The sequence below is a fragment of the Symphalangus syndactylus genome, chromosome 8 (genome assembly GCF_028878055.3).
Source record: "Symphalangus syndactylus isolate Jambi chromosome 8, NHGRI_mSymSyn1-v2.1_pri, whole genome shotgun sequence".
In the NCBI taxonomy this organism is placed as follows: Eukaryota; Metazoa; Chordata; class Mammalia; order Primates; family Hylobatidae; genus Symphalangus; species Symphalangus syndactylus.
Genome location: NC_072430.2, coordinates 77,599,996 through 77,612,622, shown reverse-complemented (window position 1 = coordinate 77,612,622; position 12,627 = coordinate 77,599,996). Strand labels below are relative to the sequence as shown.

Genomic DNA, 12,627 nt, shown 5'->3' with positions numbered 1-12,627 from the left:
GTCCCATGGACACACTGAGAGGGACACCTAAGCCTGCAGCAGCCCCCGATGGGGGAGGGGTTGTGCCTATGAGTGTGTTAGGGGAATGGTCTGGAGGGGTGGGCACCCTGAGCTGCGTGGGTGGGTGTGCTGTGCAGGTTGTGTGAGGCCAGGTCCCGTGCTGTGTGTTGGGAAGGAGGAGTGCCAGCAGCCTGGACAGCCCTGAGGCCACCAGAGCCCCTTTCCCAGGCACTGCTGCACCCACGCTGCACTCAGTTCATGGGCAGCCTCGGGAACAGGGTTTCGCTGATTCCAGGTCTAGGCCCCCACCCCCAAATCCAGCCAGTCCACCCAACCTCCTCTAACCGCCACACTGAAGCCCTCCTGCTGCTTCAAATAAACACAGATGTTCCCTCCCAGCAACCCCAATCCTGAAAAAAAAAAAAAAAGAAAGAAAAAAGGTCTGTATTAATTTGGAGTCTTAAACTGCGAGTGTCAGAATGTATTGGCTTGCTTAACTTGGATAACTAGGTGGCACCACTGAACCCAGGACCCCACATGAGACTGATAGGTTGTCAGCCTTCTCCCTGTCCCCTGCACTTTTGGCTCTGCTCCTGCCTATGGGGTGGCCTCATTCCGATCTGACCTCCCAGCACTGAAGATGGCCCGTATCTTCCACCTCTGTGGCCTAAATGCCCAGGCTTCCTCCTGTTCTAGACTCAAAATTCAATTGGTTCTGCTTGTGTCCAATGCCATCACCCTGGAGCCAATCCCTGAGGCCATTGAAATGGGGATGGAAGCATCCATGCAGGAAGTGAGGGTGCTGTGCAAAGAACACACCTACAACAATGGCCCTCAGACTCACTTCTGTTCCAGTCACTATGGCCTTGATGCCTGGGTGAGCTTTTCTACCTCGGGTCTCTCCTAACTCTAGGTTCACACCATATCCCATCAGCGGATTCACCTCCTCAGAACTTCCCTTTGTCATGCTGCTACTCTTCTTAGAAATCGTCCAAGAACCCCCCAACCCCCATCTCTCCAGGACACAATCCCACCCACCTCGTGTGACATTCTAGGACCTCCACACCCTTCTCAAATCTGCCCCACCTCCCCTCCCACTCCTGTCCTAGAACCCCAACAATCTAGTTCTCGCTCACAAAACTATAATGTTTCTGGGCACGGTGGCTCATGCCTGTAATCCCAGAAATTTAGGAGGCTGAGGAGGGTGGATCACGAGGTCAGGAGTTCAAGGCCAGCCTGGTCAAGATGGTGAAACCCCCTCTCTACTAAAAATACAAAAATTAGCCGGGCGTGGTGGTGTGCACCTGTAATCCCAGCTACTCAGGAGGTTGAGGCAGGAGAATCGCTTGAACCCGGGAGGTGGAGGTTGCAGTGAGCCGAGATCGTACCACTGAACCCTAGCCTGGGCAACAGAGCAAGATTCCATCTAAAAAAAAAAAAAAGAAAGAAAAAACTATAATATTCCTGACCCTGTGCTCCCGTTTTCCTAACCTAGAAAGCTTAGTTTGCCTCTGCTTCTGATTCCTTTCCATCATTTAGAGACCCTTCTAAGCCCTGCCTTCGCAGGGAAGCCTCTCTGACCACCTCATGCCAAAGAAAAGGCAGATCCTTGGAACTACACAGTCACTTGGAGTTTTACCCTTTCCTGAAGATAGACCCTAAAATTCTGTAGATGCTTTTCTACAGAACCCATTTCCCCCACTCCAGTTTGTTCTTTTCTTATACTCACCAATTTGTGACTTTTTATATTTGAAAAGTCTAACAAAGAATCTGTGAGCACAGCAGGAGAGGCACATGGTGTCAGGCGCCCAGGGGATCACAGAGCAGAGCAAGCCCCCTCAAGTTCGTCACAGAGTCAGTGAGAAAATGAACGGATTCATGGGGGCCCTTACACACATCTGCTGCCCCTGCACGTGCTCTGGCAGGCTCCTAGGTGAAAGAAGATCTGGGTTGTGTAGATAGTTCCCACCCACGGTAAGCCCAAAATACAGAACTAAGTAAGACACTGGATCCAGAGGAGGGTAGCTCAGACAATTTTACCATAATTGCCTTTCAAAATGTGAAACAATGAAAGGTCAGGAAGGACATTTGACAAATGAAAGAGAATACGTTGTTAACAATTCTTCATTTAAGTTAGCAAACTTGGATAAGGGATGCTTTGATGGAATTAAGTACTCCTTTGGAACATTTTATTCTGCTATAACAATCCATTCCATTGTGTTCTAAAGTAATTATAATCACCACTCAGTGTCCCAAGTCAGAGCAGGAGAAGAGAAACATTAAGAGCAAGAAGTATCAGAAGAATCTTACATGCTCGCTTTCTGTTTTTCAAGAATTAGATGGCAGTGGCCAGGCGCGGTTGTTCACGCCTGTTATCCCAGCACTTTGGGAGGCCAAGGTGGGCAGATGACCTGAGGTTGGGAGCTCAAGACCAGCCTGACCATCATGGAGAAACCCTGTCTCTACTAAAAATACAAAATTAGCCAGGCATGGTAGTACATGCCTGTAATCCCAGCTACTCGGAAAGCTGAAGCAGGAGAATCACTTGAACCTGGGAGGTGGAGATTGAGGTGAGCTGAGATCGCACCATTGCACTGCACTCCAGCCTGGGCAACAAGTGTGAAACTCTGTCACACACACACAAAAAAGAATTAGATGGCAACGGCAACATCTTTTAATAGCATGATCAATGGGGCAAATGCTTACAGTACTTCTAATATGATTATACTAGCAAGATATGCTATAGAGAAGTGATGTAGGACTGAAAAGGAAAGACTCAGTGGAGAATCCATCTGGGGAAGGAAAGTGCCTCCCTGGTCAAGAGGAATTAGTGATGGGGCAAAACAAAAACCAGCCTGAGGCCGCCACTGAAAGCTCAAGTTTGACACTGGGGAGGTGTCCTGGGACTCTTGGACCAACTTCGTGCCTTTGGGGTGACTAGCAAAAGCCAGGGCCAAGCCAGTGGCTTTCACAGATCTGAAAGGACAAGAAACCATGGCTTGATATAACCAAAGGACAAATTCTGGAGCAACTTTACATTCTAGATATGAATGAAGTTCCACAGGCTGAGGACAAACACAGAGGCCCATGCACCCCAAGCTTTCACATTCATTTAGGAAAAGGGGAAAGGTGTCAATGGTTGTGGAATAAATGAACGAACTTTGCAGGCTGAAATTGCCCAGAATTTGCCAGATCCTACAGTGCAGCTCTCACATGGAGTGTTCAGTCTAGGTGTTTTCTCTAGCATAAACCTCTTGCATAAATTTTCTACAAGAGTATTTGCCCCATGTTATGCTTTTAATAAAACTGATAATTGGGAGAGTTAATGAAAGATGACATGGAAAATGGAGCACAGCAGCAATCCATTGTGAAACAGATATGATACATTCAGGATCTCGCCCAGGCAGGTCGGGAAGGCACAAGTAAATTACACGGAAAGGTAGCCCAGACTCCCACACTGCATACCTTGTTGCACCAAACCCTCACCCTCAGCCCACACCTAAGTGCTCTTGGGAACCTCCTTTGTCCAAATGAAGGAAAAGGAAACAACTTAGGCCAAATTTGCTGACATGTTGGCATTATATGTTTGTTCTGGCTGAGAGTGGACTTCCGCTGTATTGTGGGCTCACTCCAAGGTGGTTCTGAAGGACAGCAGTGAAGGGATATTCTCTCAGCCTGGAGAGATTCGAGCAGTACACATGGCTGTTCACTTCAAATGAGGGAAGTTTATGAAGGAACTCCTGGTCAGTGGCAATGACTGGGCTGGGTAGCAGATAGCCCATAAGGAATAAGACTGCAACATTGGAGAGAGTGAGTGCTGCAGAAGAGCTGCATGGCTGAGTCTATGGGATCTTTGTGCTCATTAAAAAGCACTCCTCACAAAAGAGGCTTTCAGCAACCAAGTGGACAGTATGACTCTTCATGTGAATATCAGCCAGCTCTATTCTCAGTCATGCTGGTGCCAGGGAGTGCAGTAAGGGCTCCGGGAAACTTGAAGTTGTACTGCCACCGGTTACTTCAGGCTTCTCAGGCCAGTAAAGCAGCAGGCAAAGAAAAGAGTTACTTACTGTATTGGAGGGGAGTTCAACTCTGACTAACAGATCATCCTTGTCTTCATCCACAAAGCATATGTTCTTGTGTGAAAAGGAATGGGGGAGGGGAGGTCAGTATAGCATAAAAACATGTAATGGCTCTGTACTTAAAATTATAGAACATAATTTTTGAACTGGATAGCCCTTGCTATAGTTTGAATGTTCCCTCCAAAACTCATGTTGAAATATAACTGCTAATATGACAGTAGTAAGAGGTGGGGCCTTTAGGAAGTCTTTGTCCTCATGAATGGATTAATGCTGTTATTGAGGGAGGGGGTTAGTTATCTCAGGAGTGGGTTCCTGATAAAAAGGGCAAGTTCAGCCCTATTTTCTCTCTCTGTCTCACACACTTACTTCCACCTTCTGCCCTTCTGCCATGAGACTCTCTCCAGATGCCAGTGCCATGTCTTGGACTTCCCAACCTCCAGAACCATGAGCTAAATAAAGTTCTGTTCTTTATAAATTACCTGGTCTGTGGTGTTCTGTTATAGCAGCAAAAAATGGACTAAGACAACCCTAGTCCATGTTTCTTAGTCTAGAATGCGTGGATAGGAAATCCATGGATGAGCTTTAAGGGATCCATGAATATCCTTATAGATTTTCTATACAAAATGCTGTATACATGTACATTGTAGGGGAGAGAAGATCCTTAGCTTTCACTGGGTTCTTGAAATTCAAAAAGTGAATAGGAGCTACTAATCTGATGTCATTTATATAAAATAACAATGAGGAAATATTTATGTATTTGTAAAGGAATGTACATGTTTGATAAAAATAATTGGAACTATGCACTGCAACATGTTGTTTACAGTAGTTAGCACTCACGGGATCGGAAGAATTGGATGGGAATCAATGAGGACTTTCTTGTCAGTCATGTTGTTTGGGTCTTTCAAATAATGAGAATATATTGGATATTATTGTGTTAAACATTTTAAACTATTGATCTAATCGATTCTTCTTCTTTTACAATTGACAAAATGAGTTTCAGAAATGTGACCTAATTGTCTGAATCACACATGTTATTGGCAGAGGTGAGATGAGAAGCAAGTCTTCTGCATCCTACCCCCATGCTTATTCTAGTTCCCTTGTGGCACTCACAGCTGGTTTAAAAGGATCTCTACCACCTTTCGGGTTGATCCCTCTGCTAGGCCCATTTTAAACTACTAAGTTGCATTATGTTTGCACATGCATATACAGTTACACAGACCAAATCATTTTACAAGTATCCTAACAAACCATCATCACTTCTTACATATGGTCAGAAAGAGATAGTAAAAGAAACTGATTTCCACAGGGTATCAAGGTCAGAAGCATTCCAGAGCTTTTTGATTTTTGAGCTCCTTTTGTTCAACGAAATCATGCTGCCAGTTCCAGTTGTATTTTGAGTAGTAGCTCTAAAATACGATTAATGAGGATCAGAAACTACTACTGGGCAACACTCCCTTGAGTAGTAGAGTAGGAACTCTGGAGTCAGACAACCAAGTTCAAATACTTTTACCACTTACCTACTGTGTGACTTCTGCCAAGTTGTTTAACCTACCCAAGTCTCAGCGTCTCATCTATAAAATGGGATTATAATCATAACAATTCCACTTCTTAGGAGTATTGTAATAATGTATGTAAAAGCACTTAGCTCTGTGCCTGGCACAATTCGATGTCAGCTGTTATTCTCCTTACTGGATGATTCTCAAAAGAGGGTCTCCTTTTTGGGTGTGGAGCTACTTATTCCAAAACAGGAATTCTCCATGAGGAAATGGAGAGTGCCAGGGAACATCTACTCAGATGAAGTTTCAGGCTGTGTTTTCCCAATTAAGGGCAAGACGTCAAAGAGGAACACATCAGGTAGAAACCCCTCACCACTCTCCGTGTCCCATGATGGTCAGTTCCCCTTGTGGATAGATCTCTTGTCACTCATTCACCTTATAATTTCATGGGGTGGTGGGGGTAGGGGAGCAAGGTACGATAGATGCTGAAAGCCCAAAGAGTAGCTGCAGGGATGAGGAAAACTTTAATTTAATCACAATTAAGGATTCTAAATTTATTGGAGGTCACATTCCAAAAAATCCTTCCAACTCCATCAGCCTCTTCACAGCTGTGACAATCACATGCCTCTCTAGCACAGAGGTTCTTTGACTCCAGGGTGCATGCGGGCCAGCAGGCATGCCTGTACAATGAAGATTCCTGGGTTGTATCCCTTGAAATTTTGAAATTCCCGGGTTGTATCCCTTGAAACTCAGTTAGCACGGCTTTTGCACACTGAGTATCCGAGTGTGCCTTTTGACTACCTGCTTCAGAATCGCCTGTGGCTTTGTTTAAAAGGGTAGCTTCCTGGCCAGGCACAGTGGCTTATGCCTGTAATCTCAGCACTTGGAGAGGCTGAGGCAGGCAGATCACTTGAGGTCAGGAGTTTGAGACCAGCCTGGCCAACATGGTGAAACCTCATCTCTACTAAAAGTACAAAAATTAGCTGGGCGTGGTGGTGCATGCCCAGCTACTGGGGAGACTGAGTCAGGAGAATCACTTGAGCCTGGGAGGTGGAGGCTGCAGTGAGCTGAGATCTTGCCACTGCACTCTAGCCTGGGCAACAGAGCAAGACTTCATCTCAAAACAAAACAAAACAAAACAAAACAAAAACTTGTAGCTTCCTAGACAATCCTGATAAACATTCATGTGTGAGAACCACTGGAAAAGACCTTGCAAACTTGGCCTCATCTGGGGGCAGATTAAATCGGTAACACGGTTACAAGGAGGCATCGTGCTGTAACGCCATAACAACCTGGATGCAGAGGGAACCCGATTCTAGCAATTCCTTGGCCAGCGGGGGTCAATTCTCAGAAGGTTGAAATGCTAGTCTATTTTTCACTGTTGGAGTCTGACTTAGTAACTCAGAGTTAGAATCTTTCTTTCCTCCTTGAACAATCAGACCACTGAGCCAAGAGTTTCTTTATGGTGTTGATTTATCAAATAAGTCACATCAATCTAAGATTAGCCCCGTCAAGAATTGTGTGTTATTTATTGATAACTTTAGTTAAGAAGAGCTCATAAAAATTTTGATACTTCCCTAACACAAGCAGAGGGTAACATTTTTATGATGCAATAAACTCTCATTCCTCAGCATGGCAGATAAGGTTGCATGAGTGCTAAGGGATCCTTGCAGTGATCAAATTTGTACTGTTGAACATTTCAAATAAAATTACCATAGTGAAAACCTTTTTGCACAGGCTAATGAGACTTTAAGTGAGATCAAGCAGGAGGCAGATCCAATCACTCACATAAGCCTTTGTATGTAACTCAGGGCTCTCTGGTTTAAGAAACAGACTGCTCAATGAGAAAAAGACCAACAACCCAATAGAAAAACGAGTATAGCACTTGGGAAAAAATGCTCAACTTCACTTATAATAAAATAAAAGTAAACTTCAAGAAACTATTTTTACCTGTCAGATTGATAAAGATCAAGAAGTTGTGATAGGCAAGAGTCTTGTATGTCGTTGCTGAGAATATAAATTGAAAGACAGGTTTTGGAAGGAAGGTTGGCAATGTCTATCAAAAATTTAAGTGTAATGAAATAGACTCAGCAATTTCACTTGTAGGAATTCTTTACTCTTTTAGAATGTATGCACAGTAGTACTAGCATTGTTTATAATAGTAAATGTCTGGACACAATCTAGATGTTCATCAGTGGGCTACTGGTTAAATACACTTTTGTATTTCCATATGATAGAGCAGTATTCAGCCACTAAAAACAAAGAGCTACATCTCAACAAACGAGTATAGAAAAAATTCCAAGATCTATAGTGTACAAAAAAAGCTACCATTTATGTTGCAGGCACTGTTCTAAATCCTTCACACTTGTTAATTAATTTAATCATCAAGTCATATGAAGTAGTACCATGCTAATGGTACATCTCAGTTTCTGTGATGAGGACACTAAGGCCCAGAGAGGTTAAGTAACTTGCCCCAGGTCACACAGCTACTATACAGCAGAACCGGGATTCCAACCCAAACTCCAGAGCCCAAAGCTTGTGCTTTAACCACTGAAATGTATATAGTATGCTGCTATTAGTGAAAAGAAAAACACCTCACTTATCTCAACATACATCATACATCACAAACTTATATATTCAGAGAATCTCTCCTGAAAGACAAATGTGAAAGCAATCACTGGGGTTGCCTTTAGGATAATGAATTCATGTCTGCAGGTCAGTCAGTGAGAAGGAAATACTTGAATTATGTTTCACTCTTCAGATTTTTTACTTGGTCATATATAATATTCCTCCATCTACCAGTTCCCACTAAGAAGCATACAGATAGCAACATTAACAGGTCACAATCTGTGCTGTGTAGGTCACAGAAATGGGTGTCTCTAAGGTGGGCTGCAGGGATTGAGGAATTCCATGTCTCCACAGTTGAAGTCCTGCTTTTTTAAAAATAAAAAATTTTATGCAGAGAACTAAAATTGTGTTTGTTGCAGATTGTGGACAGCTAGAGGACCCTGATTTTATCTGCTTCTTTTTTCCCCAGTGAGGGATTAAATCTTCCCCAAAACTGTTTATTTCCAAGCATAGAACATTTTCCTAATAGCCTTCCCCAGGCGGATCTGAGGTTCCAGGTGGAAATCCCAGAGGGTGATTTAGTGAAGGTCCAAGGACATTTATGGGAAATGTTAGAGGCCAATTTGGGGTGATTTTGGAAGCTCTGATTTTGTCCAATGTCCATTGTAACCATTTTAAGTTTTGGTGCTTGTATAAACAGAAATACTAGAGAGAGAGAGAGAGATGTAAGATTATAGAGCCATTGACCAAAGCAAATGCAAGCCGGTATGGAGTTTCCACAGCTACACAAAGAAAATGGTGGGGCAAACCAGATGAGTCAACAATCGTTGGAAAAGAAGGGCTGATTGTTTGAAACCTGTTGGGTTGTGAGGGAGTGCCAGTTTTCATTGGCCTCAGACATAAACACTGACGCTGTCAGCCTCCTCAAGGGTGTGCTGTGTGTGTAGCTCTCCGGTGTGTTTTCTACTTAAGCTGCAAGCCAAGAAGGGGCATTATCTCAGTTGCTGTCCCAAAATGTTGGACACCGCAGTGTGTGGCCCCAACCCTTATCCTGAAACCCAAGGCTCTGCCTGGAGCCTCTAAGTCCCTAAGAGAGGGAAAACCCCTGAGGCCTGAACTGGTTCTGAGTTTGTCTGACTCCAACAAAGAAAGAATGAAGCATTCTGGAGCTTCACCTCTCAAAGACCTTTTCAGAGCAAATTCTCAGAGATCATCAGAAACTCCATGGTGACCTGGAAATTTTCAGTTCCTTGGGGGGCTGCCTAAAGACATAGGGCCACTTGATTTGCCATGTCGGAGCCCTCCCTGGAGTCTGGGGATACATAGGTTATAAATATCTAGGATACTGGCTTTGGCACCTTCCCTCCTGCGAGTGACTACATGTATATTTGCATGGCAATCCACCAGCCATTGCTCCAGCACCTTCCGTCAGCCACTTGCTCACCCAACCTTATTCTAATTTCTGCCTCTTGTTTCTGGTATGGGTTCCATTTCTCTGGAGCTTCCCTGGTGGGTGTCACTAGCTGATCATATCTGAGACTGCTAGGTAGCATCTGGTGGTGAAGTGAATATAGACTCTGGAGTCAGATGATTGAGTTTAAAGCTGTCCCATGTATCAGTTGGGTGACTCAGATACATCGTCTTAATCTCTCTCTGCCTCTCCCTCACTGGGGAATCTGTAAAATGGGGATGTAATAGTAGCTACATCATAGGGTTGATTTAAGAATGTAAATGAGAGAATGTATATAGTCGACAGCATTTTTTTCACTTTGGATTTACATAAGAGAAAGTAAAGCGTAAGTAAAAGATTTAAAACAGGAGGAAGACATCGTTGGTAGTAAGAATTAACATTGGCTTAGATTACTAAAAGAAGGCATGGAATTAACTTGGAATATAATTCTTCTCTTGAGATAATTTAGGTGTTTTAACTTGGTGATAGTCAATGGAACAAATGACCTTGACCCAGAGGCTGCATCGCGGGGTCAGAAAAAACCCAGAGTCCTGCTCTCTTGGTAGTAGGAAGTCAGAGTTTTATGAGCTAATCTCCCAAATGTGCCATGTAAGTGCCGGCTGAAGGGTAGGTACAAGAAGACAGCTTGAGAACCGCACCCCTCTTCTGCTCCATCCTTATGTTTCTGTTGCACAAATGCAGCAAAATGAGTAGCAATATTTTCACTGAAAACATGCCTCATGCAAATCAGTTTGGTAAATATGGAATTTAGCCTTTATAAAAGAGCACCTGTTCTCCCCCCTCCCCAATTCCTCCATTTAATTTTTGCATTCAGATGTGCACTGCTCTTGCATAAGCCTAGTCCCATGCACTATTACAAGAACAGACTTGCTGGTTTTGAATCCAGCCGAACACACACCCCAATTTTTCAAGAAAAAATCTTCTCTAAAAATTAGAAGCACCTGCATATTGGTTTTCTAGTGGCCCTGAAGAATATTCCCATAGTAGTAAAATATATTGACATTTTTAAAACACAAGGGCATTGAGAGCTGATACAGACTCTCTGCAGAAGAGAGGGCAGCTGGATGGAGAGATGTGGTCTACACAGACCTCAGCGCCTGGAAGTGGTTCTAATCTCCCCTCTGGGATATGGTAATGGTTGAGTTAACTGCTCTTCTCTACTTAGGATCTGGGATTTTAACCCAGTTGTGCCTTGGTCTGGGTCCTTTTTCCCTCACCATCAGAGGGATATTTTAAAATCACAAACAGAACCTGGGGAGAGGAGGCCCAATTTGACATCTTTGAACCTTGATGGGGCCACTTTATAGATTCAGATTTACAGGGATTGTTGGGTGGGGATTTGCAACCCAGGAGAGCCTTTTAGTGCCTTTCATAGAGGGACACAGAATCAGAGTTTCCTGAAATGGCGTTTTTCTGTGTGAGACCTGTCAATAGAAATATCAAACTGTGAATATACAATTGAACTTTATTATCCCCTTTGATTTTGTAACTACATAGGTATGACAGACAGAAGCTGATTTTAAAAGAATCTCACAATTGCCAGCGTGTCCCTTGTATGAATCCCACGGCTGGAAGTTTTTCTGTAAATCGGCATCTTCAGGTAGGGGCTGTGCAGGTGCCTCCCACTGACTCTTGAGATACGTTTTAATTAAGGAACATGACATCTCTTAGCTTTCTGTTACAGAGAGGAAGTGCCCTTGTGTTCTGAAACGCGGCTCCAGAGACGGTATTGTGAGGCTCCATATTTACTCTCGGCACAACTTTCATTTCAAAGATTCTTACTTTGTAAGCCAAAGGGTTTTTTTTTTTCCTTTTCTTTCTTTCTTTCTTTCTTCTTTTCTTTCTGCTTATCCCTGAAATGGACTGAACCTGAAATTCAAGAGTCAAGCTGTGCTCTTTCTGCCTCTGACATCGTTAGAAAGCCAAAAGGTGGGAGCTGGCCTTCAAACGGTTGGCCTCAAAATGAAAATCTTACCCCACTGAGGGATTCAGAGAGTTGGAGCCAAGGTCTCCTGTCACCTGCAGTATGAGGAGGTCAAACCAAAGGACCACACTCTTCCTGGTGCTCAGATGCTTAAAGTCACAGGAAGTACGGCTCCTGACACAGCTCACGCTTGACATTAGTTGTCTAATTCTTTCCTCCCCAAAGCCTACATCTTGGTAAAAGAGAGAATTTCACAGACTCTTTGTGAATGAAGTTGTTACTAAGGATGCTTTCAATTTAAACCATTTGAGGGGAAGTCGCTAGGAGTAACACAGATTGGGAAAGGGAGGAACACACCTAGCTAAGGGTCACAAAAACCAAGGCCAAGGTAATAAGTGTGACCCGAGACCAGGCATTTGATCTATTTCTGCATCTATACAATAAAGGGGCTAGAGCAGATAATCTATAAAAATCCTTTTGGTTCTAAGAATCTATGACTGCAGGTAGATGTCAAAGAATTAGTGGAGAGACGGATGAGGTATAAAATATAGCCATTGCCTAGGATGCCCTCCAAAATGATGACAGGGCTTACCTCTGGAAAGAAGAGTGAACTAGTATTCAGATAGTGGACAAGTGGATTTTAGATGTATCTGCATTAAAAAAAAAATTAGAGTGGGCCCAAATGTGCATCCCTTCCTAGCAAGTTGCAAAATAATGCATACAGTCTGGTATTATTTATTTAAAATGTGCCCACACTTACCATTATCCCACACATTTGCATTACAAGCATACACATGGATGTATGTACACAGAAAAAGCTATGAAAGTATGCACACCAAGTTGACAGTGTTGATTACTTCAGGGAGTGCAAGGTATATGCTGGGTGATGATGGTGAAGGATAATTTTAGACTCACCTGCAATACTTTAATGTGGTAGAGGAAGAAATCCATTCATGTATTTCTTATCAAATGAAATCATACAATTTATACATACGAGATTTAAGGGCAAAGCCTACATATTTATCTGTGTGTATATATGTATGTGCAAACACACACACAGCAGCTTTGCCAAAATAGGAATTTGTGGTG

The 12,627-nt window shown here is 43.4% G+C and overlaps 1 pseudogene; it reads left to right on the top strand.

Annotated features, from left to right (window-relative positions):
- The first annotated feature begins 640 nt into the window (after positions 1 to 640).
- Positions 641 to 12,627, top strand: part of LOC129488777 (heat shock protein HSP 90-beta-like) — a 45,924-nt pseudogene continuing 33,937 nt past the window's right edge.